This window comes from Dendrobates tinctorius, unplaced genomic scaffold, assembly GCF_039654945.1.
Source record: "Dendrobates tinctorius isolate UK_male_01 unplaced genomic scaffold, ASM3965494v1 ptg000251l, whole genome shotgun sequence".
In the NCBI taxonomy this organism is placed as follows: Eukaryota; Metazoa; Chordata; class Amphibia; order Anura; family Dendrobatidae; genus Dendrobates; species Dendrobates tinctorius.
In genome coordinates this window covers 7,702,572-7,729,977 of record NW_027361918.1, presented here as the reverse complement: position 1 = coordinate 7,729,977, position 27,406 = coordinate 7,702,572, and the positions used below count along the sequence as shown (strand labels likewise).

At 36.2% G+C, this 27,406-nt stretch overlaps 29 non-coding genes across 29 annotated transcripts; 13 read left to right on the top strand and 16 right to left on the bottom strand.

The window, feature by feature from the left end:
• Positions 1-1,620: 1,620 nt before the first annotated feature.
• Positions 1,621-1,692, bottom strand: TRNAG-CCC (transfer RNA glycine (anticodon CCC)). The gene has a single exon. It is a non-coding gene; the product is annotated as a tRNA-Gly (tRNA).
• Positions 1,693-3,317: 1,625 nt separating this feature from the next.
• TRNAG-CCC (transfer RNA glycine (anticodon CCC)) lies at positions 3,318-3,389 on the bottom strand. The gene has a single exon. It is a non-coding gene; the product is annotated as a tRNA-Gly (tRNA).
• Positions 3,390-4,176: 787 nt separating this feature from the next.
• Positions 4,177-4,248, bottom strand: TRNAG-CCC (transfer RNA glycine (anticodon CCC)). The gene has a single exon. It is a non-coding gene; the product is annotated as a tRNA-Gly (tRNA).
• A 787-nt stretch (positions 4,249-5,035) lies between these two features.
• Positions 5,036-5,107, bottom strand: TRNAG-CCC (transfer RNA glycine (anticodon CCC)). The gene has a single exon. It is a non-coding gene; the product is annotated as a tRNA-Gly (tRNA).
• A 787-nt stretch (positions 5,108-5,894) lies between these two features.
• Positions 5,895-5,966, bottom strand: TRNAG-CCC (transfer RNA glycine (anticodon CCC)). Its single transcript has one exon. It is a non-coding gene; the product is annotated as a tRNA-Gly (tRNA).
• A 787-nt stretch (positions 5,967-6,753) lies between these two features.
• Positions 6,754-6,825, bottom strand: TRNAG-CCC (transfer RNA glycine (anticodon CCC)). Its single transcript has one exon. It is a non-coding gene; the product is annotated as a tRNA-Gly (tRNA).
• Positions 6,826-8,469: 1,644 nt separating this feature from the next.
• TRNAG-CCC (transfer RNA glycine (anticodon CCC)) lies at positions 8,470-8,541 on the bottom strand. Its single transcript has one exon. It is a non-coding gene; the product is annotated as a tRNA-Gly (tRNA).
• A 787-nt stretch (positions 8,542-9,328) lies between these two features.
• TRNAG-CCC (transfer RNA glycine (anticodon CCC)) lies at positions 9,329-9,400 on the bottom strand. Its single transcript has one exon. It is a non-coding gene; the product is annotated as a tRNA-Gly (tRNA).
• Positions 9,401-11,044: 1,644 nt separating this feature from the next.
• On the bottom strand, positions 11,045-11,116 carry TRNAG-CCC (transfer RNA glycine (anticodon CCC)). The gene has a single exon. It is a non-coding gene; the product is annotated as a tRNA-Gly (tRNA).
• A 787-nt stretch (positions 11,117-11,903) lies between these two features.
• On the bottom strand, positions 11,904-11,975 carry TRNAG-CCC (transfer RNA glycine (anticodon CCC)). The gene has a single exon. It is a non-coding gene; the product is annotated as a tRNA-Gly (tRNA).
• A 787-nt stretch (positions 11,976-12,762) lies between these two features.
• On the bottom strand, positions 12,763-12,834 carry TRNAG-CCC (transfer RNA glycine (anticodon CCC)). Its single transcript has one exon. It is a non-coding gene; the product is annotated as a tRNA-Gly (tRNA).
• A 787-nt stretch (positions 12,835-13,621) lies between these two features.
• Positions 13,622-13,693, bottom strand: TRNAG-CCC (transfer RNA glycine (anticodon CCC)). Its single transcript has one exon. It is a non-coding gene; the product is annotated as a tRNA-Gly (tRNA).
• Positions 13,694-14,480: 787 nt separating this feature from the next.
• Positions 14,481-14,552, bottom strand: TRNAG-CCC (transfer RNA glycine (anticodon CCC)). Its single transcript has one exon. It is a non-coding gene; the product is annotated as a tRNA-Gly (tRNA).
• Positions 14,553-15,334: 782 nt separating this feature from the next.
• Positions 15,335-15,406, bottom strand: TRNAG-CCC (transfer RNA glycine (anticodon CCC)). The gene has a single exon. It is a non-coding gene; the product is annotated as a tRNA-Gly (tRNA).
• A 611-nt stretch (positions 15,407-16,017) lies between these two features.
• On the bottom strand, positions 16,018-16,089 carry TRNAG-UCC (transfer RNA glycine (anticodon UCC)). Its single transcript has one exon. It is a non-coding gene; the product is annotated as a tRNA-Gly (tRNA).
• A 104-nt stretch (positions 16,090-16,193) lies between these two features.
• Positions 16,194-16,265, bottom strand: TRNAG-CCC (transfer RNA glycine (anticodon CCC)). The gene has a single exon. It is a non-coding gene; the product is annotated as a tRNA-Gly (tRNA).
• Positions 16,266-17,249: 984 nt separating this feature from the next.
• Positions 17,250-17,321, top strand: TRNAG-CCC (transfer RNA glycine (anticodon CCC)). The gene has a single exon. It is a non-coding gene; the product is annotated as a tRNA-Gly (tRNA).
• A 440-nt stretch (positions 17,322-17,761) lies between these two features.
• Positions 17,762-17,833, top strand: TRNAG-UCC (transfer RNA glycine (anticodon UCC)). The gene has a single exon. It is a non-coding gene; the product is annotated as a tRNA-Gly (tRNA).
• Positions 17,834-18,637: 804 nt separating this feature from the next.
• On the top strand, positions 18,638-18,709 carry TRNAG-UCC (transfer RNA glycine (anticodon UCC)). Its single transcript has one exon. It is a non-coding gene; the product is annotated as a tRNA-Gly (tRNA).
• Positions 18,710-18,981: 272 nt separating this feature from the next.
• On the top strand, positions 18,982-19,053 carry TRNAG-UCC (transfer RNA glycine (anticodon UCC)). The gene has a single exon. It is a non-coding gene; the product is annotated as a tRNA-Gly (tRNA).
• Positions 19,054-19,858: 805 nt separating this feature from the next.
• TRNAG-UCC (transfer RNA glycine (anticodon UCC)) lies at positions 19,859-19,930 on the top strand. Its single transcript has one exon. It is a non-coding gene; the product is annotated as a tRNA-Gly (tRNA).
• Positions 19,931-20,734: 804 nt separating this feature from the next.
• On the top strand, positions 20,735-20,806 carry TRNAG-UCC (transfer RNA glycine (anticodon UCC)). The gene has a single exon. It is a non-coding gene; the product is annotated as a tRNA-Gly (tRNA).
• Positions 20,807-21,078: 272 nt separating this feature from the next.
• On the top strand, positions 21,079-21,150 carry TRNAG-UCC (transfer RNA glycine (anticodon UCC)). The gene has a single exon. It is a non-coding gene; the product is annotated as a tRNA-Gly (tRNA).
• An 805-nt stretch (positions 21,151-21,955) lies between these two features.
• Positions 21,956-22,027, top strand: TRNAG-UCC (transfer RNA glycine (anticodon UCC)). The gene has a single exon. It is a non-coding gene; the product is annotated as a tRNA-Gly (tRNA).
• Positions 22,028-22,831: 804 nt separating this feature from the next.
• Positions 22,832-22,903, top strand: TRNAG-UCC (transfer RNA glycine (anticodon UCC)). Its single transcript has one exon. It is a non-coding gene; the product is annotated as a tRNA-Gly (tRNA).
• An 806-nt stretch (positions 22,904-23,709) lies between these two features.
• TRNAG-UCC (transfer RNA glycine (anticodon UCC)) lies at positions 23,710-23,781 on the top strand. The gene has a single exon. It is a non-coding gene; the product is annotated as a tRNA-Gly (tRNA).
• Positions 23,782-24,587: 806 nt separating this feature from the next.
• On the top strand, positions 24,588-24,659 carry TRNAG-UCC (transfer RNA glycine (anticodon UCC)). Its single transcript has one exon. It is a non-coding gene; the product is annotated as a tRNA-Gly (tRNA).
• Positions 24,660-25,465: 806 nt separating this feature from the next.
• TRNAG-UCC (transfer RNA glycine (anticodon UCC)) lies at positions 25,466-25,537 on the top strand. The gene has a single exon. It is a non-coding gene; the product is annotated as a tRNA-Gly (tRNA).
• Positions 25,538-27,114: 1,577 nt separating this feature from the next.
• On the top strand, positions 27,115-27,186 carry TRNAG-UCC (transfer RNA glycine (anticodon UCC)). Its single transcript has one exon. It is a non-coding gene; the product is annotated as a tRNA-Gly (tRNA).
• The last annotated feature ends 220 nt before the right edge of the window (positions 27,187-27,406 follow it).

Here is a 27,406-nt window from a genome sequence, read left to right as displayed (position 1 = left end):
TCCATTTGCTCAACTTTGGTTTTGTCGGTGAAAGTTACTAATGTGTTAACTAAAAAAAAGAAAGGACCGAAAATGTTGGGAAAGAGACAATTGCTAAAAAAATTTAGAAAAAGGCAAGGCGTTGTCCAAAACTCAAAAATGAACTTTTTGAATCAAAAAAGGTAGCTAAAGTGTGACAAGGAAGAAAAATCACAGCATAAGTCTTACCGAAAAAAGTTATAAAGATTAAAAACACCACTAAACGCAAAATACAATGAGTTGTTCTAGAATTAAACTATCGCTTATTGTTTGAAAAGCAACTATGCTCACCAAGATGACATCAATGCTTACATCAGCATTGATTCCCAGGCAGTTGACCCTGGTTCGATCCCTGGCCAACTCAGTATTTGAGGGCTTAAACTAGAATTGCTTTGGTATTGCAGATTAACCCTACTAAGTTTTCAGCAACAAAAAGAGTAGAAAACCATCTTTGTTATATGGTTTAGATGAGAAAGGTGAACAAGCTAAGAAATATTCTCTTTACTTTTTTCTCATTTTGGTGGTTGCTAAACTGTAAGAAGAAAGTTTAATGAGAATAACGAAACACCAAATGAGAAAAACAAGCAATGCGTTGGCCGGGAATCGAAGCCGGGTCAACTGCTTGGAAGGCAGCTATGCTCACCACTATACCACCAACGCTTACGGCAACTTGTTGTGTTTTTACATTTTCTGCAATAACACTACAAAAATTGTCCGCAAAAAGTTTTTCGTGTTAGTAAAAAAAAAAATACCCTTAATTGTTGCCTTGGCCAGGAATCGAGCCTGGGAAGCAGCTATGCTCACCACTATACCACCAACGCATGAGTCCATTTGCTCAACTTTGGTTTTGTCGGTGAAAGTTACTAATGTGTTAACTAAAAAAAAGAAAGGACCGAAAATGTTGGGAAAGAGACAATTGCTAAAAAAATTTAGAAAAAGGCAAGGCGTTGTCCAAAACTCAAAAATGAACTTTTTGAATCAAAAAAGGTAGCTAAAGTGTGACAAGGAAGAAAAATCACAGCATAAGTCTTACCGAAAAAAGTTATAAAGATTAAAAACACCACTAAACGCAAAATACAATGAGTTGTTCTAGAATTAAACTATCGCTTATTGTTTGAAAAGCAACTATGCTCACCAAGATGACATCAATGCTTACATCAGCATTGATTCCCAGGCAGTTGACCCTGGTTCGATCCCTGGCCAACTCAGTATTTGAGGGCTTAAACTAGAATTGCTTTGGTATTGCAGATTAACCCTACTAAGTTTTCAGCAACAAAAAGAGTAGAAAACCATCTTTGTTATATGGTTTAGATGAGAAAGGTGAACAAGCTAAGAAATATTCTCTTTACGTTTTTCTCATTTTGGTGGTTGCTAAACTGTAAGAAGAAAGTTTAATGAGAATAACGAAACACCAAATGAGAAAAACAAGCAATGCGTTGGCCGGGAATCGAAGCCGGGTCAACTGCTTGGAAGGCAGCTATGCTCACCACTATACCACCAACGCTTACGGCAACTTGTGTTTTTACATTTTCTGCAATAACACTACAAAAATTGTCCGCAAAAAGTTTTTCGTGTTAGTAAAAAAAAAATACCCTTAATTGTTGCCTTGGCCAGGAATCGAGCCTGGGTCAACTGCTTGGGAAGCAGCTATGCTCACCACTATACCACCAACGCATGAGTCCATTTGCTCAACTTTGGTTTTGTCGGTGAAAGTTACTAATGTGTTAACTAAAAAAAAGAAAGGACCGAAAATGTTGGGAAAGAGACAATTGCTAAAAAAATTTAGAAAAAGGCAAGGCGTTGTCCAAAACTCAAAAATGAACTTTTTGAATCAAAAAAGGTAGCTAAAGTGTGACAAGGAAGAAAAATCACAGCATAAGTCTTACCGAAAAAAGTTATAAAGATTAAAAACACCACTAAACGCAAAATACAATGAGTTGTTCTAGAATTAAACTATCGCTTATTGTTTGAAAAGCAACTATGCTCACCAAGATGACATCAATGCTTACATCAGCATTGATTCCCAGGCAGTTGACCCTGGTTCGATCCCTGGCCAACTCAGTATTTGAGGGCTTAAGCTAGAATTGCTTTGGTATTGCAGATTAACCCTACTAAGTTTTCAGCAACAAAAAGAGTAGAAAACCATCTTTGTTATATGGTTTAGATGAGAAAGGTGAACAAGCTAAGAAATATTCTCTTTACTTTTTTCTCATTTTGGTGGTTGCTAAACTGTAAGAAGAAAGTTTAATGAGAATAACGAAACACCAAATGAGAAAAACAAGCAATGCGTTGGCCGGGAATCGAAGCCGGGTCAACTGCTTGGAAGGCAGCTATGCTCACCACTATACCACCAACGCTTACGGCAACTTGTTGTGTTTTTACATTTTCTGCAATAACACTACAAAAATTGTCCGCAAAAAGTTTTTCGTGTTAGTAAAAAAAAAAATACCCTTAATTGTTGCCTTGGCCAGGAATCGAGCCTGGGAAGCAGCTATGCTCACCACTATACCACCAACGCATGAGTCCATTTGCTCAACTTTGGTTTTGTCGGTGAAAGTTACTAATGTGTTAACTAAAAAAAAGAAAGGACCGAAAATGTTGGGAAAGAGACAATTGCTAAAAAAATTTAGAAAAAGGCAAGGCGTTGTCCAAAACTCAAAAATGAACTTTTTGAATCAAAAAAGGTAGCTAAAGTGTGACAAGGAAGAAAAATCACAGCATAAGTCTTACCGAAAAAAGTTATAAAGATTAAAAACACCACTAAACGCAAAATACAATGAGTTGTTCTAGAATTAAACTATCGCTTATTGTTTGAAAAGCAACTATGCTCACCAAGATGACATCAATGCTTACATCAGCATTGATTCCCAGGCAGTTGACCCTGGTTCGATCCCTGGCCAACTCAGTATTTGAGGGCTTAAACTAGAATTGCTTTGGTATTGCAGATTAACCCTACTAAGTTTTCAGCAACAAAAAGAGTAGAAAACCATCTTTGTTATATGGTTTAGATGAGAAAGGTGAACAAGCTAAGAAATATTCTCTTTACGTTTTTCTCATTTTGGTGGTTGCTAAACTGTAAGAAGAAAGTTTAATGAGAATAACGAAACACCAAATGAGAAAAACAAGCAATGCGTTGGCCGGGAATCGAAGCCGGGTCAACTGCTTGGAAGGCAGCTATGCTCACCACTATACCACCAACGCTTACGGCAACTTGTGTTTTTACATTTTCTGCAATAACACTACAAAAATTGTCCGCAAAAAGTTTTTCGTGTTAGTAAAAAAAAAATACCCTTAATTGTTGCCTTGGCCAGGAATCGAGCCTGGGTCAACTGCTTGGGAAGCAGCTATGCTCACCACTATACCACCAACGCATGAGTCCATTTGCTCAACTTTGGTTTTGTCGGTGAAAGTTACTAATGTGTTAACTAAAAAAAAGAAAGGACCGAAAATGTTGGGAAAGAGACAATTGCTAAAAAAATTTAGAAAAAGGCAAGGCGTTGTCCAAAACTCAAAAATGAACTTTTTGAATCAAAAAAGGTAGCTAAAGTGTGACAAGGAAGAAAAATCACAGCATAAGTCTTACCGAAAAAAGTTATAAAGATTAAAAACACCACTAAACGCAAAATACAATGAGTTGTTCTAGAATTAAACTATCGCTTATTGTTTGAAAAGCAACTATGCTCACCAAGATGACATCAATGCTTACATCAGCATTGATTCCCAGGCAGTTGACCCTGGTTCGATCCCTGGCCAACTCAGTATTTGAGGGCTTAAACTAGAATTGCTTTGGTATTGCAGATTAACCCTACTAAGTTTTCAGCAACAAAAAGAGTAGAAAACCATCTTTGTTATATGGTTTAGATGAGAAAGGTGAACAAGCTAAGAAATATTCTCTTTACTTTTTTCTCATTTTGGTGGTTGCTAAACTGTAAGAAGAAAGTTTAATGAGAATAACGAAACACCAAATGAGAAAAACAAGCAATGCGTTGGCCGGGAATCGAAGCCGGGTCAACTGCTTGGAAGGCAGCTATGCTCACCACTATACCACCAACGCTTACGGCAACTTGTTGTGTTTTTACATTTTCTGCAATAACACTACAAAAATTGTCCGCAAAAAGTTTTTCGTGTTAGTAAAAAAAAAAAAATACCCTTAATTGTTGCCTTGGCCGGGAATCGAACCCGGGTCAACTGCTTGGGAAGCAGCTATGCTCACCACTATACCACCAACGCATGAGTCCATTTGCTCAACTTTGGTTTTGTCGGTGAAAGTTACTAATGTGTTAACTAAAAAAAAGAAAGGACCGAAAATGTTGGGAAAGAGACAATTGCTAAAAAAATTTAGAAAAAGGCAAGGCGTTGTCCAAAACTCAAAAATGAACTTTTTGAATCAAAAAAGGTAGCTAAAGTGTGACAAGGAAGAAAAATCACAGCATAAGTCTTACCGAAAAAAGTTATAAAGATTAAAAACACCACTAAACGCAAAATACAATGAGTTGTTCTAGAATTAAACTATCGCTTATTGTTTGAAAAGCAACTATGCTCACCAAGATGACATCAATGCTTACATCAGCATTGATTCCCAGGCAGTTGACCCTGGTTCGATCCCTGGCCAACTCAGTATTTGAGGGCTTAAACTAGAATTGCTTTGGTATTGCAGATTAACCCTACTAAGTTTTCAGCAACAAAAAGAGTAGAAAACCATCTTTGTTATATGGTTTAGATGAGAAAGGTGAACAAGCTAAGAAATATTCTCTTTACTTTTTTCTCATTTTGGTGGTTGCTAAACTGTAAGAAGAAAGTTTAATGAGAATAACGAAACACCAAATGAGAAAAACAAGCAATGCGTTGGCCGGGAATCGAAGCCGGGTCAACTGCTTGGAAGGCAGCTATGCTCACCACTATACCACCAACGCTTACGGCAACTTGTTGTGTTTTTACATTTTCTGCAATAACACTACAAAAATTGTCCGCAAAAAGTTTTTCGTGTTAGTAAAAAAAAAAAAATACCCTTAATTGTTGCCTTGGCCAGGAATCGAACCCGGGTCAACTGCTTGGGAAGCAGCTATGCTCACCACTATATCACCAACGCATGAGTCCATTTGCTCAACTTTGGTTTTGTCGGTGAAAGTTACTAATGTGTTAACTAAAAAAAAGAAAGGACCGAAAATGTTGGGAAAGAGACAATTGCTAAAAAAATTTAGAAAAAGGCAAGGCGTTGTCCAAAACTCAAAAATGAACTTTTTGAATCAAAAAAGGTAGCTAAAGTGTGACAAGGAAGAAAAATCACAGCATAAGTCTTACCGAAAAAAGTTATAAAGATTAAAAACACCACTAAACGCAAAATACAATGAGTTGTTCTAGAATTAAACTATCGCTTATTGTTTGAAAAGCAACTATGCTCACCAAGATGACATCAATGCTTACATCAGCATTGATTCCCAGGCAGTTGACCCTGGTTCGATCCCTGGCCAACTCAGTATTTGAGGGCTTAAACTAGAATTGCTTTGGTATTGCAGATTAACCCTACTAAGTTTTCAGCAACAAAAAGAGTAGAAAACCATCTTTGTTATATGGTTTAGATGAGAAAGGTGAACAAGCTAAGAAATATTCTCTTTACTTTTTTCTCATTTTGGTGGTTGCTAAACTGTAAGAAGAAAGTTTAATGAGAATAACGAAACACCAAATGAGAAAAACAAGCAATGCGTTGGCCGGGAATCGAAGCCGGGTCAACTGCTTGGAAGGCAGCTATGCTCACCACTATACCACCAACGCTTACGGCAACTTGTTGTGTTTTTACATTTTCTGCAATAACACTACAAAAATTGTCCGCAAAAAGTTTTTCGTGTTAGTAAAAAAAAAAAAATACCCTTAATTGTTGCCTTGGCCGGGAATCGAACCCGGGTCAACTGCTTGGGAAGCAGCTATGCTCACCACTATACCACCAACGCATGAGTCCATTTGCTCAACTTTGGTTTTGTCGGTGAAAGTTACTAATGTGTTAACTAAAAAAAAGAAAGGACCGAAAATGTTGGGAAAGAGACAATTGCTAAAAAAATTTAGAAAAAGGCAAGGCGTTGTCCAAAACTCAAAAATGAACTTTTTGAATCAAAAAAGGTAGCTAAAGTGTGACAAGGAAGAAAAATCACAGCATAAGTCTTACCGAAAAAAGTTATAAAGATTAAAAACACCACTAAACGCAAAATACAATGAGTTGTTCTAGAATTAAACTATCGCTTATTGTTTGAAAAGCAACTATGCTCACCAAGATGACATCAATGCTTACATCAGCATTGATTCCCAGGCAGTTGACCCTGGTTCGATCCCTGGCCAACTCAGTATTTGAGGGCTTAAACTAGAATTGCTTTGGTATTGCAGATTAACCCTACTAAGTTTTCAGCAACAAAAAGAGTAGAAAACCATCTTTGTTATATGGTTTAGATGAGAAAGGTGAACAAGCTAAGAAATATTCTCTTTACTTTTTTCTCATTTTGGTGGTTGCTAAACTGTAAGAAGAAAGTTTAATGAGAATAACGAAACACCAAATGAGAAAAACAAGCAATGCGTTGGCCGGGAATCGAAGCCGGGTCAACTGCTTGGAAGGCAGCTATGCTCACCACTATACCACCAACGCTTACGGCAACTTGTTGTGTTTTTACATTTTCTGCAATAACACTACAAAAATTGTCCGCAAAAAGTTTTTCGTGTTAGTAAAAAAAAAAAAATACCCTTAATTGTTGCCTTGGCCAGGAATCGAACCCGGGTCAACTGCTTGGGAAGCAGCTATGCTCACCACTATATCACCAACGCATGAGTCCATTTGCTCAACTTTGGTTTTGTCGGTGAAAGTTACTAATGTGTTAACTAAAAAAAAGAAAGGACCGAAAATGTTGGGAAAGAGACAATTGCTAAAAAAATTTAGAAAAAGGCAAGGCGTTGTCCAAAACTCAAAAATGAACTTTTTGAATCAAAAAAGGTAGCTAAAGTGTGACAAGGAAGAAAAATCACAGCATAAGTCTTACCGAAAAAAGTTATAAAGATTAAAAACACCACTAAACGCAAAATACAATGAGTTGTTCTAGAATTAAACTATCGCTTATTGTTTGAAAAGCAACTATGCTCACCAAGATGACATCAATGCTTACATCAGCATTGATTCCCAGGCAGTTGACCCTGGTTTGATCCCTGGCCAACTCAGTATTTGAGGGCTTAAACTAGAATTGCTTTGGTATTGCAGATTAACCCTACTAAGTTTTCAGCAACAAAAAGAGTAGAAAACCATCTTTGTTATATGGTTTAGATGAGAAAGGTGAACAAGCTAAGAAATATTCTCTTTACTTTTTTCTCATTTTGGTGGTTGCTAAACTGTAAGAAGAAAGTTTAATGAGAATAACGAAACACCAAATGAGAAAAACAAGCAATGCGTTGGCCGGGAATCGAAGCCGGGTCAACTGCTTGGAAGGCAGCTATGCTCACCACTATACCACCAACGCTTACGGCAACTTGTTGTGTTTTTACATTTTCTGCAATAACACTACAAAAATTGTCCGCAAAAAGTTTTTCGTGTTAGTAAAAAAAAAAAAAATACCCTTAATTGTTGCCTTGGCCAGGAATCGAGCCCGGGTCAACTGCTTGGGAGGCAGCTATGCTCACCACTATACCACCAACGCATGAGTCCATTTCCTCAACTTTGGTTTTGTCGGTGAAAGTTACTAATGTGTTAACTAAAAAAAAGAAAGGACCGAAAATGTTGGGAAAGAGACAATTGCTAAAAAAATTTAGAAAAAGGCAAGGCGTTGTCCAAAACTCAAAAATGAACTTTTTGAATCAAAAAAGGTAGCTAAAGTGTGACAAGGAAGAAAAATCACAGCATAAGTCTTACCGAAAAAAGTTATAAAGATTAAAAACACCACTAAACGCAAAATACAATGAGTTGTTCTAGAATTAAACTATCGCTTATTGTTTGAAAAGCAACTATGCTCACCAAGATGACATCAATGCTTACATCAGCATTGATTCCCAGGCAGTTGACCCTGGTTCGATCCCTGGCCAACTCAGTATTTGAGGGCTTAAACTAGAATTGCTTTGGTATTGCAGATTAACCCTACTAAGTTTTCAGCAACAAAAAGAGTAGAAAACCATCTTTGTTATATGGTTTAGATGAGAAAGGTGAACAAGCTAAGAAATATTCTCTTTACTTTTTTCTCATTTTGGTGGTTGCTAAACTGTAAGAAGAAAGTTTAATGAGAATAACGAAACACCAAATGAGAAAAACAAGCAATGCGTTGGCCGGGAATCGAAGCCGGGTCAACTGCTTGGAAGGCAGCTATGCTCACCACTATACCACCAACGCTTACGGCAACTTGTGTTTTTACATTTTCTGCAATAACACTACAAAAATTGTCCGCAAAAAGTTTTTCGTGTTAGTAAAAAAAACAAAATACCCTTTATTGTTGCCTTGGCCGGGAATCGAACCCGGGTCAACTGCTTGGGAAGCAGCTATGCTCACCACTATACCACCAACGCATGAGTCCATTTGCTCAACTTTGGTTTTGTCGGTGAAAGTTACTAATGTGTTAACTAAAAAAAAGAAAGGACCGAAAATGTTGGGAAAGAGACAATTGCTAAAAAAATTTAGAAAAAGGCAAGGCGTTGTCCAAAACTCAAAAATGAACTTTTTGAATCAAAAAAGGTAGCTAAAGTGTGACAAGGAAGAAAAATCACAGCATAAGTCTTACCGAAAAAAGTTATAAAGATTAAAAACACCACTAAACGCAAAATACAATGAGTTGTTCTAGAATTAAACTATCGCTTATTGTTTGAAAAGCAACTATGCTCACCAAGATGACATCAATGCTTACATCAGCATTGATTCCCAGGCAGTTGACCCTGGTTCGATCCCTGGCCAACTCAGTATTTGAGGGCTTAAACTAGAATTGCTTTGGTATTGCAGATTAACCCTACTAAGTTTTCAGCAACAAAAAGAGTAGAAAACCATCTTTGTTATATGGTTTAGATGAGAAAGGTGAACAAGCTAAGAAATATTCTCTTTACTTTTTTCTCATTTTGGTGGTTGCTAAACTGTAAGAAGAAAGTTTAATGAGAATAACGAAACACCAAATGAGAAAAACAAGCAATGCGTTGGCCGGGAATCGAAGCCGGGTCAACTGCTTGGAAGGCAGCTATGCTCACCACTATACCACCAACACTTACGGCAACTTGTTGTGTTTTTACATTTTCTGCAATAACACTACAAAAATTGTCCGCAAAAAGTTTTTCGTGTTAGTAAAAAAAAAAAAATACCCTTAATTGTTGCCTTGGCCAGGAATCGAACCCGGGTCAACTGCTTGGGAAGCAGCTATGCTCACCACTATATCACCAACGCATGAGTCCATTTGCTCAACTTTGGTTTTGTCGGTGAAAGTTACTAATGTGTTAACTAAAAAAAAGAAAGGACCGAAAATGTTGGGAAAGAGACAATTGCTAAAAAAATTTAGAAAAAGGCAAGGCGTTGTCCAAAACTCAAAAATGAACTTTTTGAATCAAAAAAGGTAGCTAAAGTGTGACAAGGAAGAAAAATCACAGCATAAGTCTTACCGAAAAAAGTTATAAAGATTAAAAACACCACTAAACGCAAAATACAATGAGTTGTTCTAGAATTAAACTATCGCTTATTGTTTGAAAAGCAACTATGCTCACCAAGATGACATCAATGCTTACATCAGCATTGATTCCCAGGCAGTTGACCCTGGTTTGATCCCTGGCCAACTCAGTATTTGAGGGCTTAAACTAGAATTGCTTTGGTATTGCAGATTAACCCTACTAAGTTTTCAGCAACAAAAAGAGTAGAAAACCATCTTTGTTATATGGTTTAGATGAGAAAGGTGAACAAGCTAAGAAATATTCTCTTTACTTTTTTCTCATTTTGGTGGTTGCTAAACTGTAAGAAGAAAGTTTAATGAGAATAACGAAACACCAAATGAGAAAAACAAGCAATGCGTTGGCCGGGAATCGAAGCCGGGTCAACTGCTTGGAAGGCAGCTATGCTCACCACTATACCACCAACGCTTACGGCAACTTGTTGTGTTTTTACATTTTCTGCAATAACACTACAAAAATTGTCCGCAAAAAGTTTTTCGTGTTAGTAAAAAAAAAAAAAATACCCTTAATTGTTGCCTTGGCCAGGAATCGAGCCCGGGTCAACTGCTTGGGAGGCAGCTATGCTCACCACTATACCACCAACGCATGAGTCCATTTCCTCAACTTTGGTTTTGTCGGTGAAAGTTACTAATGTGTTAACTAAAAAAAAGAAAGGACCGAAAATGTTGGGAAAGAGACAATTGCTAAAAAAATTTAGAAAAAGGCAAGGCGTTGTCCAAAACTCAAAAATGAACTTTTTGAATCAAAAAAGGTAGCTAAAGTGTGACAAGGAAGAAAAATCACAGCATAAGTCTTACCGAAAAAAGTTATAAAGATTAAAAACACCACTAAACGCAAAATACAATGAGTTGTTCTAGAATTAAACTATCGCTTATTGTTTGAAAAGCAACTATGCTCACCAAGATGACATCAATGCTTACATCAGCATTGATTCCCAGGCAGTTGACCCTGGTTCGATCCCTGGCCAACTCAGTATTTGAGGGCTTAAACTAGAATTGCTTTGGTATTGCAGATTAACCCTACTAAGTTTTCAGCAACAAAAAGAGTAGAAAACCATCTTTGTTATATGGTTTAGATGAGAAAGGTGAACAAGCTAAGAAATATTCTCTTTACTTTTTTCTCATTTTGGTGGTTGCTAAACTGTAAGAAGAAAGTTTAATGAGAATAACGAAACACCAAATGAGAAAAACAAGCAATGCGTTGGCCGGGAATCGAAGCCGGGTCAACTGCTTGGAAGGCAGCTATGCTCACCACTATACCACCAACGCTTACGGCAACTTGTGTTTTTACATTTTCTGCAATAACACTACAAAAATTGTCCGCAAAAAGTTTTTCGTGTTAGTAAAAAAAACAAAATACCCTTAATTGTTGCCTTGGCCGGGAATCGAACCCGGGTCAACTGCTTGGGAAGCAGCTATGCTCACCACTATACCACCAACGCATGAGTCCATTTGCTCAACTTTGGTTTTGTCGGTGAAAGTTACTAATGTGTTAACTAAAAAAAAGAAAGGACCGAAAATGTTGGGAAAGAGACAATTGCTAAAAAAATTTAGAAAAAGGCAAGGCGTTGTCCAAAACTCAAAAATGAACTTTTTGAATCAAAAAAGGTAGCTAAAGTGTGACAAGGAAGAAAAATCACAGCATAAGTCTTACCGAAAAAAGTTATAAAGATTAAAAACACCACTAAACGCAAAATACAATGAGTTGTTCTAGAATTAAACTATCGCTTATTGTTTGAAAAGCAACTATGCTCACCAAGATGACATCAATGCTTACATCAGCATTGATTCCCAGGCAGTTGACCCTGGTTCGATCCCTGGCCAACTCAGTATTTGAGGGCTTAAACTAGAATTGCTTTGGTATTGCAGATTAACCCTACTAAGTTTTCAGCAACAAAAAGAGTAGAAAACCATCTTTGTTATATGGTTTAGATGAGAAAGGTGAACAAGCTAAGAAATATTCTCTTTACTTTTTTCTCATTTTGGTGGTTGCTAAACTGTAAGAAGAAAGTTTAATGAGAATAACGAAACACCAAATGAGAAAAACAAGCAATGCGTTGGCCGGGAATCGAAGCCGGGTCAACTGCTTGGAAGGCAGCTATGCTCACCACTATACCACCAACGCTTACGGCAACTTGTTGTGTTTTTACATTTTCTGCAATAACACTACAAAAATTGTCCGCAAAAAGTTTTTCGTGTTAGTAAAAAAAACAAAATACCCTTAATTGTTGCCTTGGCCGGGAATCGAACCCGGGTCAACTGCTTGGGAAGCAGCTATGCTCACCACTATACCACCAACGCATGAGTCCATTTGCTCAACTTTGGTTTTGTCGGTGAAAGTTACTAATGTGTTAACTAAAAAAAAGAAAGGACCGAAAATGTTGGGAAAGAGACAATTGCTAAAAAAATTTAGAAAAAGGCAAGGCGTTGTCCAAAACTCAAAAATGAACTTTTTGAATCAAAAAAGGTAGCTAAAGTGTGACAAGGAAGAAAAATCACAGCATAAGTCTTACCGAAAAAAGTTATAAAGATTAAAAACACCACTAAACGCAAAATACAATGAGTTGTTCTAGAATTAAACTATCGCTTATTGTTTGAAAAGCAACTATGCTCACCAAGATGACATCAATGCTTACATCAGCATTGATTCCCAGGCAGTTGACCCTGGTTCGATCCCTGGCCAACTCAGTATTTGAGGGCTTAAACTAGAATTGCTTTGGTATTGCAGATTAACCCTACTAAGTTTTCAGCAACAAAAAGAGTAGAAAACCATCTTTGTTATATGGTTTAGATGAGAAAGGTGAACAAGCTAAGAAATATTCTCTTTACTTTTTTCTCATTTTGGTGGTTGCTAAACTGTAAGAAGAAAGTTTAATGAGAATAACGAAACACCAAATGAGAAAAACAAGCAATGCGTTGGCCGGGAATCGAAGCCGGGTCAACTGCTTGGAAGGCAGCTATGCTCACCACTATACCACCAACGCTTACGGCAACTTGTTGTGTTTTTACATTTTCTGCAATAACACTACAAAAATTGTCCGCAAAAAGTTTTTCGTGTTAGTAAAAAAAACAAAATACCCTTAATTGTTGCCTTGGCCGGGAATCGAACCCGGGTCAACTGCTTGGGAAGCAGCTATGCTCACCACTATACCACCAACGCATGAGTCCATTTGCTCAACTTTGGTTTTGTCGGTGAAAGTTACTAATGTGTTAACTAAAAAAAAGAAAGGACCGAAAATGTTGGGAAAGAGACAATTGCTAAAAAAATTTAGAAAAAGGCAAGGCGTTGTCCAAAACTCAAAAATGAACTTTTTGAATCAAAAAAGGTAGCTAAAGTGTGACAAGGAAGAAAAATCACAGCATAAGTCTTACCGAAAAAAGTTATAAAGATTAAAAACACCACTAAACGCAAAATACAATGAGTTGTTCTAGAATTAAACTATCGCTTATTGTTTGAAAAGCAACTATGCTCACCAAGATGACATCAATGCTTACATCAGCATTGATTCCCAGGCAGTTGACCCTGGTTCGATCCCTGGCCAACTCAGTATTTGAGGGCTTAAACTAGAATTGCTTTGGTATTGCAGATTAACCCTACTAAGTTTTCAGCAACAAAAAGAGTAGAAAACCATCTTTGTTATATGGTTTAGATGAGAAAGGTGAACAAGCTAAGAAATATTCTCTTTACTTTTTTCTCATTTTGGTGGTTGCTAAACTGTAAGAAGAAAGTTTAATGAGAATAACGAAACACCAAATGAGAAAAACAAGCAATGCGTTGGCCGGGAATCGAAGCCGGGTCAACTGCTTGGAAGGCAGCTATGCTCACCACTATACCACCAACGCTTACGGCAACTTGTTGTGTTTTTACATTTTCTGCAATAACACTACAAAAATTGTCCGCAAAAAGTTTTTCGTGTTAGTAAAAAAAACAAAATACCCTTAATTGTTGCCTTGGCCGGGAATCGAACCCGGGTCAACTGCTTGGGAAGCAGCTATGCTCACCACTATACCACCAACGCATGAGTCCATTTGCTCAACTTTGGTTTTGTCGGTGAAAGTTACTAATGTGTTAACTAAAAAAAAGAAAGGACCGAAAATGTTGGGAAAGAGACAATTGCTAAAAAAATTTAGAAAAAGGCAAGGCGTTGTCCAAAACTCAAAAATGAACTTTTTGAATCAAAAAAGGTAGCTAAAGTGTGACAAGGAAGAAAAATCACAGCATAAGTCTTACCGAAAAAAGTTATAAAGATTAAAAACACCACTAAACGCAAAATACAATGAGTTGTTCTAGAATTAAACTATCGCTTATTGTTTGAAAAGCAACTATGCTCACCAAGATGACATCAATGCTTACATCAGCATTGATTCCCAGGCAGTTGACCCTGGTTCGATCCCTGGCCAACTCAGTATTTGAGGGCTTAAACTAGAATTGCTTTGGTATTGCAGATTAACCCTACTAAGTTTTCAGCAACAAAAAGAGTAGAAAACCATCTTTGTTATATGGTTTAGATGAGAAAGGTGAACAAGCTAAGAAATATTCTCTTTACTTTTTTCTCATTTTGGTGGTTGCTAAACTGTAAGAAGAAAGTTTAATGAGAATAACGAAACACCAAATGAGAAAAACAAGCAATGCGTTGGCCGGGAATCGAAGCCGGGTCAACTGCTTGGAAGGCAGCTATGCTCACCACTATACCACCAACGCTTACGGCAACTTGTTGTGTTTTTACATTTTCTGCAATAACACTACAAAAATTGTCCGCAAAAAGTTTTTCGTGTTAGTAAAAAAAACAAAATACCCTTAATTGTTGCCTTGGCCGGGAATCGAACCCGGGTCAACTGCTTGGGAAGCAGCTATGCTCACCACTATACCACCAACGCATGAGTCCATTTGCTCAACTTTGGTTTTGTCGGTGAAAGTTACTAATGTGTTAACTAAAAAAAAGAAAGGACCGAAAATGTTGGGAAAGAGACAATTGCTAAAAAAATTTAGAAAAAGGCAAGGCGTTGTCCAAAACTCAAAAATGAACTTTTTGAATCAAAAAAGGTAGCTAAAGTGTGACAAGGAAGAAAAATCACAGCATAAGTCTTACCGAAAAAAGTTATAAAGATTAAAAACACCACTAAACGCAAAATACAATGAGTTGTTCTAGAATTAAACTATCGCTTATTGTTTGAAAAGCAACTATGCTCACCAAGATGACATCAATGCTTACATCAGCATTGATTCCCAGGCAGTTGACCCTGGTTCGATCCCTGGCCAACTCAGTATTTGAGGGCTTAAACTAGAATTGCTTTGGTATTGCAGATTAACCCTACTAAGTTTTCAGCAACAAAAAGAGTAGAAAACCATCTTTGTTATATGGTTTAGATGAGAAAGGTGAACAAGCTAAGAAATATTCTCTTTACTTTTTTCTCATTTTGGTGGTTGCTAAACTGTAAGAAGAAAGTTTAATGAGAATAACGAAACACCAAATGAGAAAAACAAGCAATGCGTTGGCCGGGAATCGAAGCCGGGTCAACTGCTTGGAAGGCAGCTATGCTCACCACTATACCACCAACGCTTACGGCAACTTGTGTTTTTACATTTTCTGCAATAACACTACAAAAATTGTCCGCAAAAAGTTTTTCGTGTTAGTAAAAAACAAAATACCCTTAATTGTTGCCTTGGCCGGGAATCGAACCCGGGTCAACTGCTTGGGAAGCAGCTATGCTCACCACTATACCACCAACGCATGAGTCCATTTGCTCAACTTTGGTTTTGTCGGTGAAAGTTACTAATGTGTTAACTAAAAAAAAGAAAGGACCGAAAATGTTGGGAAAGAGACAATTGCTAAAAAAATTTAGAAAAAGGCAAGGCGTTGTCCAAAACTCAAAAATGAACTTTTTGAATCAAAAAAGGTAGCTAAAGTGTGACAAGGAAGAAAAATCACAGCATAAGTCTTACCGAAAAAAGTTATAAAGATTAAAAACACCACTAAACGCAAAATACAATGAGTTGTTCTAGAATTAAACTATCGCTTATTGTTTGAAAAGCAACTATGCTCACCAAGATGACATCAATGCTTACATCAGCATTGATTCCCAGGCAGTTGACCCTGGTTCGATCCCTGGCCAACTCAGTATTTGAGGGCTTAAACTAGAATTGCTTTGGTATTGCAGATTAACCCTACTAAGTTTTCAGCAACAAAAAGAGTAGAAAACCATCTTTGTTATATGGTTTAGATGAGAAAGGTGAACAAGCTAAGAAATATTCTCTTTACTTTTTTCTCATTTTGGTGGTTGCTAAACTGTAAGAAGAAAGTTTAATGAGAATAACGAAACACCAAATGAGAAAAACAAGCAATACGTTGGCCGGGAATCGAACCCGGGTCAACTGCTTGGAAGGCAGCTATGCTCACCACTATACCACCAACGCTTACGGCAACTTGTTGTGTTTTTACATTTTCTGCAATAACACTACAAAAATTGTCCGCAAAAAGTTTTTCGTGTTAGTAAAAAAAAAAAAATACCCTTAATTGTTGCCTTGGCCAGGAATCGAACCCGGGTCAACTGCTTGGGAAGCAGCTATGCTCACCACTATATCACCAACGCATGAGTCCATTTGCTCAACTTTGGTTTTGTCGGTGAAAGTTACTAATGTGTTAACTAAAAAAAAGAAAGGACCGAAAATGTTGGGAAAGAGACAATTGCTAAAAAAATTTAGAAAAAGGCAAGGCGTTGTCCAAAACTCAAAAATGAACTTTTTGAATCAAAAAAGGTAGCTAAAGTGTGACAAGGAAGAAAAATCACAGCATAAGTCTTACCGAAAAAAGTTATAAAGATTAAAAACACCACTAAACGCAAAATACAATGAGTTGTTCTAGAATTAAACTATCGCTTATTGTTTGAAAAGCAACTATGCTCACCAAGATGACATCAATGCTTACATCAGCATTGATTCCCAGGCAGTTGACCCTGGTTCGATCCCTGGCCAACTCAGTATTTGAGGGCTTAAACTAGAATTGCTTTGGTATTGCAGATTAACCCTACTAAGTTTTCAGCAACAAAAAGAGTAGAAAACCATCTTTGTTATATGGTTTAGATGAGAAAGGTGAACAAGCTAAGAAATATTCTCTTTACTTTTTTCTCATTTTGGTGGTTGCTAAACTGTAAGAAGAAAGTTTAATGAGAATAACGAAACACCAAATGAGAAAAACAAGCAATGCGTTGGCCGGGAATCGATGCCGGGTCAACTGCTTGGAAGGCAGCTATGCTCACCACTATACCACCAACGCTTACGGCAACTTGTTGTGTTTTTACATTTTCTGCAATAACACTACAAAAATTGTCCGCAAAAAGTTTTTCGTGTTAGTAAAAAAAAAAAATACCCTTAATTTGCTCAACTTTGGTTTTGTGTTTTTACATTTTCTGCAATAACACTACAAAAATTGTCCGCAAAAAGTTTTTCGTGTTAGTAAAAAAAAAAAAAAATACCCTTAATTGTTGCCTTTCCCAACATTTTCGGTCCTTTCTTTTTTTTAGTTAACACATTAGTAACTTTCACCGACAAAACCAAAGTTGAGCAAATGGACTCATGCGTTGGTGGTATAGTGGTGAGCATAGCTGCTTCCCAAGCAGTTGACCCGGGTTCGATTCCCGGCCAAGGCAACAATTAAGGGTATTTTGTTTTTTTTACTAACACGAAAAACTTTTTGCGGACAATTTTTGTAGTGTTATTGCAGAAAATGTAAAAACACAAGTTGCCGTAAGCGTTGGTGGTATAGTGGTGAGCATAGCTGCCTAACAAAAAGTTTTTCGTGTTAGTAAAAAAAAAAAATACCCTTAATTTGCTCAACTTTGGTTTTGTGTTTTTACATTTTCTGCAATAACACTACAAAAATTGTCCGCAAAAAGTTTTTCGTGTTAGTAAAAAAAAAAAAAAATACCCTTAATTGTTGCCTTGGCCAGGAATCGAGCCTGGGTCAACTGCTTGGCCAAGGCAACAATTAAGGGTATTTTTTTTTTTTTTTACTAACACGAAAAACTTTTTGCGGACAATTTTTGTAGTGTTATTGCAGAAAATGTAAAAACACAACAAGTTGCCGTAAGCGTTGGTGGTATAGTGGTGAGCATAGCTGCCTTCCAAGCAGTTGACCCGGGTTCGATTCCCGGCCAACGCATTGCTTGTTTTTCTCATTTGGTGTTTCGTTATTCTCATTAAACTTTCTTCTTACAGTTTAGCAACCACCAAAATGAGAAAAAAGTAAAGAGAATATTTCTTAGCTTGTTCACCTTTCTCATCTAAACCATATAACAAAGATGGTTTTCTACTCTTTTTGTTGCTGAAAACTTAGTAGGGTTAATCTGCAATACCAAAGCAATTCTAGTTTAAGCCCTCAAATACTGAGTTGGCCAGGGACCGAACCAGGGTCAACTGCCTGGGAATCAATGCTGATGTAAGCATTGATGTCATCTTGGTGAGCATAGTTGCTTTTCAAACAATAAGCGATAGTTTAATTCTAGAACAACTCATTGTATTTTGCGTTTAGTGGTGTTTTTAATCTTTATAACTTTTTTCGGTAAGACTTATGCTGTGATTTTTCTTCTTTGTCACACTTTAGCTACCTTTTTTGATTCAAAAAGTTCATTTTTGAGTTTTGGACAACGCCTTGCCTTTTTCTAAATTTTTTTAGCAATTGTCTCTTTCCCAACATTTTCGGTCCTTTCTTTTTTTTAGTTAACACATTAGTAACTTTCACCGACAAAACCAAAGTTGAGCAAATTAAGGGTATTTTTTTTTTTTTACTAACACGAAAAACTTTTTGCGGACAATTTTTGTAGTGTTATTGCAGAAAATGTAAAAACACAAAACCAAAGTTGAGCAAATTAAGGGTATTTTTTTTTTTACTAACACGAAAAACTTTTTGCGGACAATTTTTGTAGTGTTATTGTAGAAAATGTAAAAACACAACAAGTTGCCGTAAGCGTTGGTGGTATAGTGGTGAGCATAGCTGCCTTCCAAGCAGTTGACCCGGGTTCGATTCCCGGCCAACGCATTGCTTATTTTTCTCATTTGGTGTTTCGTTATTCTCATTAAACTTTCTTCTTACAGTTTAGCAACCACCAAGTTTTGGACAACGCCTTGCCTTTTTCTAAATTTTTTTAGCAATTGTCTCTTTCCCAACATTTTCGGTCCTTTCTTTTTTTTAGTTAACACATTAGTAACTTTCACCGACAAAACCAAAGTTTTACTAACACGAAAAACTTTTTGCGGACAATTTTTGTAGTGTTATTGCAGAAAATGTAAAAACACAACAAGTTGCCGTAAGCGTTGGTGGTATAGTGGTGAGCATAGCTGCCTTCCAAGCAGTTGACCCGGGTTCGATTCCCGGCCAACGCATTGCTTGTTTTTCTCATTTGGTGTTTCGTTATTCTCATTAAACTTTCTTCTTACAGTTTAGCAACCACCAAAATGAGAAAAAAGTAAAGAGAATATTTCTTAGCTTGTTCACCTTTCTCATCTAAACCATATAACAAAGATGGTTTTCTACTCTTTTTGTTGCTGAAAACTTAGTAGGGTTAATCTGCAATACCAAAGCAATTCTAGTTTAAGCCCTCAAATACTGAGTTGGCCAGGGATCGAACCAGGGTCAACTGCCTGGGAATCAATGCTGATGTAAGCATTGATGTCATCTTGGTGAGCATAGTTGCTTTTCAAACAATAAGCGATAGTTTAATTCTAGAACAACTCATTGTATTTTGCGTTTAGTGGTGTTTTTAATCTTTATAACTTTTTTCGGTAAGACTTATGCTGTGATTTTTCTTCTTTGTCACACTTTAGCTACCTTTTTTGATTCAAAAAGTTCATTTTTGAGTTTTGGACAACGCCTTGCCTTTTTCTAAATTTTTTTAGCAATTGTCTCTTTCCCAACATTTTCGGTCCTTTCTTTTTTTTTGTTAACGCATTAGTAACTTTCACCGACAAAACCAAAGTTGAGCAAATTAAGGGTATTTTTTTTTTTTTACTAACACGAAAAACTTTTTGCGGACAATTTTTGTAGTGTTATTGCAGAAAATGTAAAAACACAAAACCAAAGTTGAGCAAATTAAGGGTATTTTTTTTTTTTACTAACACGAAAAACTTTTTGCGGACAATTTTTGTAGTGTTATTGCAGAAAATGTAAAAACACAACAAGTTGCCGTAAGCGTTGGTGGTATAGTTGTGAGCATAGCTGCCTTCCAAGCAGTTGACCCGGGTTCGATTCCCGGCCAACGCATTGCTTGTTTTTCTCATTTGGTGTTTCGTTATTCTCATTAAACTTTCTTCTTACAGTTTAGCAACCACCAAAATGAGAAAAAAGTAAAGAGAATATTTCTTAGCTTGTTCACCTTTCTCATCTAAACCATATAACAAAGATGGTTTTCTACTCTTTTTGTTGCTGAAAACTTAGTAGGGTTAATCTGCAATACCAAAGCAATTCTAGTTTTAGCCCTCAAATACTGAGTTGGCCAGGGATCGAACCAGGGTCAACTGCCTGGGAATCAATGCTGATGTAAGCATTGATGTCATCTTGGTGAGCATAGTTGCTTTTCAAACAATAAGCGATAGTTTAATTCTAGAACAACTCATTGTATTTTGCGTTTAGTGGTGTTTTTAATCTTTATAACTTTTTTCGGTAAGACTTATGCTGTGATTTTTCTTCTTTGTCACACTTTAGCTACCTTTTTTGATTCAAAAAGTTCATTTTTGAGTTTTGGACAACGCCTTGCCTTTTTCTAAATTTTTTTAGCAATTGTCTCTTTCCCAACATTTTCGGTCCTTTCTTTTTTTTAGTTAACACATTAGTAACTTTCACCGACAAAACCAAAGTTGAGCAAATTAAGGGTATTTTTTTTTTTTTACTAACACGAAAAACTTTTTGCGGACAATTTTTGTAGTGTTATTGCAGAAAATGTAAAAACACAAAACCAAAGTTGAGCAAATTAAGGGTATTTTTTTTTTTACTAACACGAAAAACTTTTTGCGGACAATTTTTGTAGTGTTATTGCAGAAAATGTAAAAACACAACAAGTTGCCGTAAGCGTTGGTGTTATAGTGGTGAGCATAGCTGCCTTCCAAGCAGTTGACCCGGGTTCGATTCCCGGCCAACGCATTGCTTGTTTTTCTCATTTGGTGTTTCGTTATTCTCATTAAACTTTCTTCTTACAGTTTAGCAACCACCAAGTTTTGGACAACGCCTTGCCTTTTTCTAAATTTTTTTAGCAATTGTCTCTTTCCCAACATTTTCGGTCCTTTCTTTTTTTTAGTTAACACATTAGTAACTTTCACCGACAAAACCAAAGTTTTACTAACACGAAAAACTTTTTGCGGACAATTTTTGTAGTGTTATTGCAGAAAATGTAAAAACACAACAAGTTGCCGTAAGCGTTGGTGGTATAGTGGTGAGCATAGCTGCCTTCCAAGCAGTTGACCCGGGTTCGATTCCCGGCCAACGCATTGCTTGTTTTTCTCATTTGGTGTTTCGTTATTCTCATTAAACTTTCTTCTTACAGTTTAGCAACCACCAAAATGAGAAAAAAGTAAAGAGAATATTTCTTAGCTTGTTCACCTTTCTCATCTAAACCATATAACAAAGATGGTTTTCTACTCTTTTTGTTGCTGAAAACTTAGTAGGGTTAATCTGCAATACCAAAGCAATTCTAGTTTAAGCCCTCAAATACTGAGTTGGCCAGGGATCGAACCAGGGTCAACTGCCTGGGAATCAATGCTGATGTAAGCATTGATGTCATCTTGGTGAGCATAGTTGCTTTTCAAACAATAAGCGATAGTTTAATTCTAGAACAACTCATTGTATTTTGCGTTTAGTGGTGTTTTTAATCTTTATAACTTTTTTCGGTAAGACTTATGCTGTGATTTTTCTTCTTTGTCACACTTTAGCTACCTTTTTTGATTCAAAAAGTTCATTTTTGAGTTTTGGACAACGCCTTGCCTTTTTCTAAATTTTTTTAGCAATTGTCTCTTTCCCAACATTTTCGGTCCTTTCTTTTTTTTTGTTAACGCATTAGTAACTTTCACCGACAAAACCAAAGTTGAGCAAATTAAGGGTATTTTTTTTTTTTTACTAACACGAAAAACTTTTTGCGGACAATTTTTGTAGTGTTATTGCAGAAAATGTAAAAACACAAAACCAAAGTTGAGCAAATTAAGGGTATTTTTTTTTTTTACTAACACGAAAAACTTTTTGCGGACAATTTTTGTAGTGTTATTGCAGAAAATGTAAAAACACAACAAGTTGCCGTAAGCGTTGGTGGTATAGTTGTGAGCATAGCTGCCTTCCAAGCAGTTGACCCGGGTTCGATTCCCGGCCAACGCATTGCTTGTTTTTCTCATTTGGTGTTTCGTTATTCTCATTAAACTTTCTTCTTACAGTTTAGCAACCACCAAAATGAGAAAAAAGTAAAGAGAATATTTCTTAGCTTGTTCACCTTTCTCATCTAAACCATATAACAAAGATGGTTTTCTACTCTTTTTGTTGCTGAAAACTTAGTAGGGTTAATCTGCAATACCAAAGCAATTCTAGTTTTAGCCCTCAAATACTGAGTTGGCCAGGGATCGAACCAGGGTCAACTGCCTGGGAATCAATGCTGATGTAAGCATTGATGTCATCTTGGTGAGCATAGTTGCTTTTCAAACAATAAGCGATAGTTTAATTCTAGAACAACTCATTGTATTTTGCGTTTAGTGGTGTTTTTAATCTTTATAACTTTTTTCGGTAAGACTTATGCTGTGATTTTTCTTCTTTGTCACACTTTAGCTACCTTTTTTGATTCAAAAAGTTCATTTTTGAGTTTTGGACAACGCCTTGCCTTTTTCTAAATTTTTTTAGCAATTGTCTCTTTCCCAACATTTTCGGTCCTTTCTTTTTTTTAGTTAACACATTAGTAACTTTCACCGACAAAACCAAAGTTGAGCAAATTAAGGGTATTTTTTTTTTTTTACTAACACGAAAAACTTTTTGCGGACAATTTTTGTAGTGTTATTGCAGAAAATGTAAAAACACAAAACCAAAGTTGAGCAAATTAAGGGTATTTTTTTTTTTACTAACACGAAAAACTTTTTGCGGACAATTTTTGTAGTGTTATTGCAGAAAATGTAAAAACACAACAAGTTGCCGTAAGCGTTGGTGTTATAGTGGTGAGCATAGCTGCCTTCCAAGCAGTTGACCCGGGTTCGATTCCCGGCCAACGCATTGCTTGTTTTTCTCATTTGGTGTTTCGTTATTCTCATTAAACTTTCTTCTTACAGTTTAGCAACCACCAAAATGAGAAAAAAGTAAAGAGAATATTTCTTAGCTTGTTCACCTTTCTCATCTAAACCATATAACAAAGATGGTTTTCTACTCTTTTTGTTGCTGAAAACTTAGTAGGGTTAATCTGCAATACCAAAGCAATTCTAGTTTAAGCCCTCAAATACTGAGTTGGCCAGGGATCGAACCAGGGTCAACTGCCTGGGAATCAATGCTGATGTAAGCATTCGATGTCATCTTGGTGAGCATAGTTGCTTTTCAAACAATAAGCGATAGTTTAATTCTAGAACAACTCATTGTATTTTGCGTTTAGTGGTGTTTTTAATCTTTATAACTTTTTTCGGTAAGACTTATGCTGTGATTTTTCTTCTTTGTCACACTTTAGCTACCTTTTTTGATTCAAAAAGTTCATTTTTGAGTTTTGGACAACGCCTTGCCTTTTTCTAAATTTTTTTAGCAATTGTCTCTTTCCCAACATTTTCGGTCCTTTCTTTTTTTTAGTTAACACATTAGTAACTTTCACCGACAAAACCAAAGTTGAGCAAATTAAGGGTATTTTTTTTTTTTTACTAACACGAAAAACTTTTTGCGGACAATTTTTGTAGTGTTATTGCAGAAAATGTAAAAACACAAAACCAAAGTTGAGCAAATTAAGGGTATTTTTTTTTTTTACTAACACGAAAAACTTTTTGCGGACAATTTTTGTAGTGTTATTGCAGAAAATGTAAAAACACAACAAGTTGCCGTAAGCGTTGGTGGTATAGTTGTGAGCATAGCTGCCTTCCAAGCAGTTGACCCGGGTTCGATTCCCGGCCAACGCATTGCTTGTTTTTCTCATTTGGTGTTTCGTTATTCTCATTAAACTTTCTTCTTACAGTTTAGCAACCACCAAAATGAGAAAAAAGTAAAGAGAATATTTCTTAGCTTGTTCACCTTTCTCATCTAAACCATATAACAAAGATGGTTTTCTACTCTTTTTGTTGCTGAAAACTTAGTAGGGTTAATCTGCAATACCAAAGCAATTCTAGTTTAAGCCCTCAAATACTGAGTTGGCCAGGGATCGAACCAGGGTCAACTGCCTGGGAATCAATGCTGATGTAAGCATTGATGTCATCTTGGTGAGCATAGTTGCTTTTCAAACAATAAGCGATAGTTTAATTCTAGAACAACTCATTGTATTTTGCGTTTAGTGGTGTTTTTAATCTTTATAACTTTTTTCGGTAAGACTTATGCTGTGATTTTTCTTCTTTGTCACACTTTAGCTACCTTTTTTGATTCAAAAAGTTCATTTTTGAGTTTTGGACAACGCCTTGCCTTTTTCTAAATTTTTTTAGCAATTGTCTCTTTCCCAACATTTTCGGTCCTTTCTTTTTTTTAGTTAACACATTAGTAACTTTCACCGACAAAACCAAAGTTGAGCAAATTAAGGGTATTTTTTTTTTTTTACTAACACGAAAAACTTTTTGCGGACAATTTTTGTAGTGTTATTGCAGAAAATGTAAAAACACAAAACCAAAGTTGAGCAAATTAAGGGTTTTTTTTTTTTTTTACTAACACGAAAAACGTTTTGCGGACAATTTTTGTAGTGTTATTGCAGAAAATGTAAAAACACAACAAGTTGCCATAAGCGTTGGTGGTATAGTGGTGAGCATAGCTGCCTTCCAAGCAGTTGACCCGGGTTCGATTCCCGGCCAACGCATTGCTTGTTTTTCTCATTTGGTGTTTCGTTATTCTCATTAAACTTTCTTCTTACAGTTTAGCAACCACCAAAATGAGAAAAAAGTAAAGAGAATATTTCTTAGCTTGTTCACCTTTCTCATCTAAACCATATAACAAAGATGGTTTTCTACTCTTTTTGTTGCTGAAAACTTAGTAGGGTTAATCTGCAATACCAAAGCAATTCTAGTTTAAGCCCTCAAATACTGAGTTGGCCAGGGATCGAACCAGGGTCAACTGCCTGGGAATCAATGCTGATGTAAGCATTGATGTCATCTTGGTGAGCATAGTTGCTTTTCAAACAATAAGCGATAGTTTAATTCTAGAACAACTCATTGTATTTTGCGTTTAGTGGTGTTTTTAATCTTTATAACTTTTTTCGGTAAGACTTATGCTGTGATTTTTCTTCTTTGTCACACTTTAGCTACCTTTTTTGATTCAAAAAGTTCATTTTTGAGTTTTGGACAACGCCTTGCCTTTTTCTAAATTTTTTTAGCAATTGTCTCTTTCCCAACATTTTCGGTCCTTTCTTTTTTTTAGTTAACACATTAGTAACTTTCACCGACAAAACCAAAGTTGAGCAAATTAAGGGTATTTTTTTTTTTTTACTAACACGAAAAACTTTTTGCGGACAATTTTTGTAGTGTTATTGCAGAAAATGTAAAAACACAAAACCAAAGTTGAGCAAATTAAGGGTTTTTTTTTTTTTTTACTAACACGAAAAACGTTTTGCGGACAATTTTTGTAGTGTTATTGCAGAAAATGTAAAAACACAACAAGTTGCCATAAGCGTTGGTGGTATAGTGGTGAGCATAGCTGCCTTCCAAGCAGTTGACCCGGGTTCGATTCCCGGCCAACGCATTGCTTGTTTTTCTCATTTGGTGTTTCGTTATTCTCATTAAACTTTCTTCTTACAGTTTAGCAACCACCAAAATGAGAAAAAAGTAAAGAGAATATTTCTTAGCTTGTTCACCTTTCTCATCTAAACCATATAACAAAGATGGTTTTCTACTCTTTTTGTTGCTGAAAACTTAGTAGGGTTAATCTGCAATACCAAAGCAATTCTAGTTTAAGCCCTCAAATACTGAGTTGGCCAGGGATCGAACCAGGGTCAACTGCCTGGGAATCAATGCTGATGTAAGCATTGATGTCATCTTGGTGAGCATAGTTGCTTTTCAAACAATAAGCGATAGTTTAATTCTAGAACAACTCATTGTATTTTGCGTTTAGTGGTGTTTTTAATCTTTATAACTTTTTTCGGTAAGACGTATGCTGTGATTTTTCTTCTTTGTCACACTTTAGCTACCTTTTTTGATTCAAAAAGTTCATTTTTGAGTTTTGGACAACGCCTTGCCTTTTTCTAAATTTTTTTAGCAATTGTCTCTTTCCCAACATTTTCGGTCCTTTCTTTTTTTTAGTTAACACATTAGTAACTTTCACTGACAAAACCAAAGTTGAGCAAATTAAGGGTATTTTTTTTTTTTACTAACACGAAAAACTTTTTGCGGACAATTTTTGTAGTGTTATTGCAGAAAATGTAAAAACACAACAAGTTGCCGTAAGCGTTGGTGGTATAGTTGTGAGCATAGCTGCCTTCCAAGCAGTTGACCCGGGTTCGATTCCCGGCCAATGCATTGCTTGTTTTTCTCATTTGGTGTTTCGTTATTCTCATTAAACTTTCTTCTTACAGTTTAGCAACCACCAAAATGAGAAAAAAGTAAAGAGAATATTTCTTAGCTTGTTCACCTTTCTCATCTAAACCATATAACAAAGATGGTTTTCTACTCTTTTTGTTGCTGAAATCTTAGTAGGGTTAATCTGCAATACCAAAGCAATTCTAGTTTAAGCCCTCAAATACTGAGTTGGCCAGGGATCGAACCAGGGTCAACTGCCTGGGAATCAATGCTGATGTAAGCATTGATGTCATCTTGGTGAGCATAGTTGCTTTTCAAACAATAAGCGATAGTTTAATTCTAGAACAACTCATTGTATTTTGCGTTTAGTGGTGTTTTTAATCTTTATAACTTTTTTCGGTAAGACTTATGCTGTGATTTTTCTTCTTTGTCACACTTTAGCTACCTTTTTTGATTCAAAAAGTTCATTTTTGAGTTTTGGACAACGCCTTGCCTTTTTCTAAATTTTTTTAGCAATTGTCTCTTTCCCAACATTTTCGGTCCTTTCTTTTTTTTAGTTAACACATTAGTAACTTTCACCGACAAAACCAAAGTTGAGCAAATTAAGGGTATTTTTTTTTTTTTACTAACACGAAAAACTTTTTGCGGACAATTTTTGTAGTGTTATTGCAGAAAATGTAAAAACACAAAACCAAAGTTGAGCAAATTAAGGGTATTTTTTTTTTTACTAACACGAAAAACTTTTTGCGGACAATTTTTGTAGTGTTATTGCAGAAAATGTAAAAACACAACAAGTTGCCGTAAGCGTTGGTGGTATAGTGGTGAGCATAGCTGCCTTCCAAGCAGTTGACCCGGGTTCGATTCCCGGCCAACACATTGCTTGTTTTTCTCATTTGGTGTTTCGTTATTCTCATTAAACTTTCTTCTTACAGTTTAGCAACCACCAAAATGAGAAAAAAGTAAAGAGAATATTTCTTAGCTTGTTCACCTTTCTCATCTAAACCATATAACAAAGATGGTTTTCTACTCTTTTTGTTGCTGAAAACTTAGTAGGGTTAATCTGCAATACCAAAGCAATTCTAGTTTAAGCCCTCAA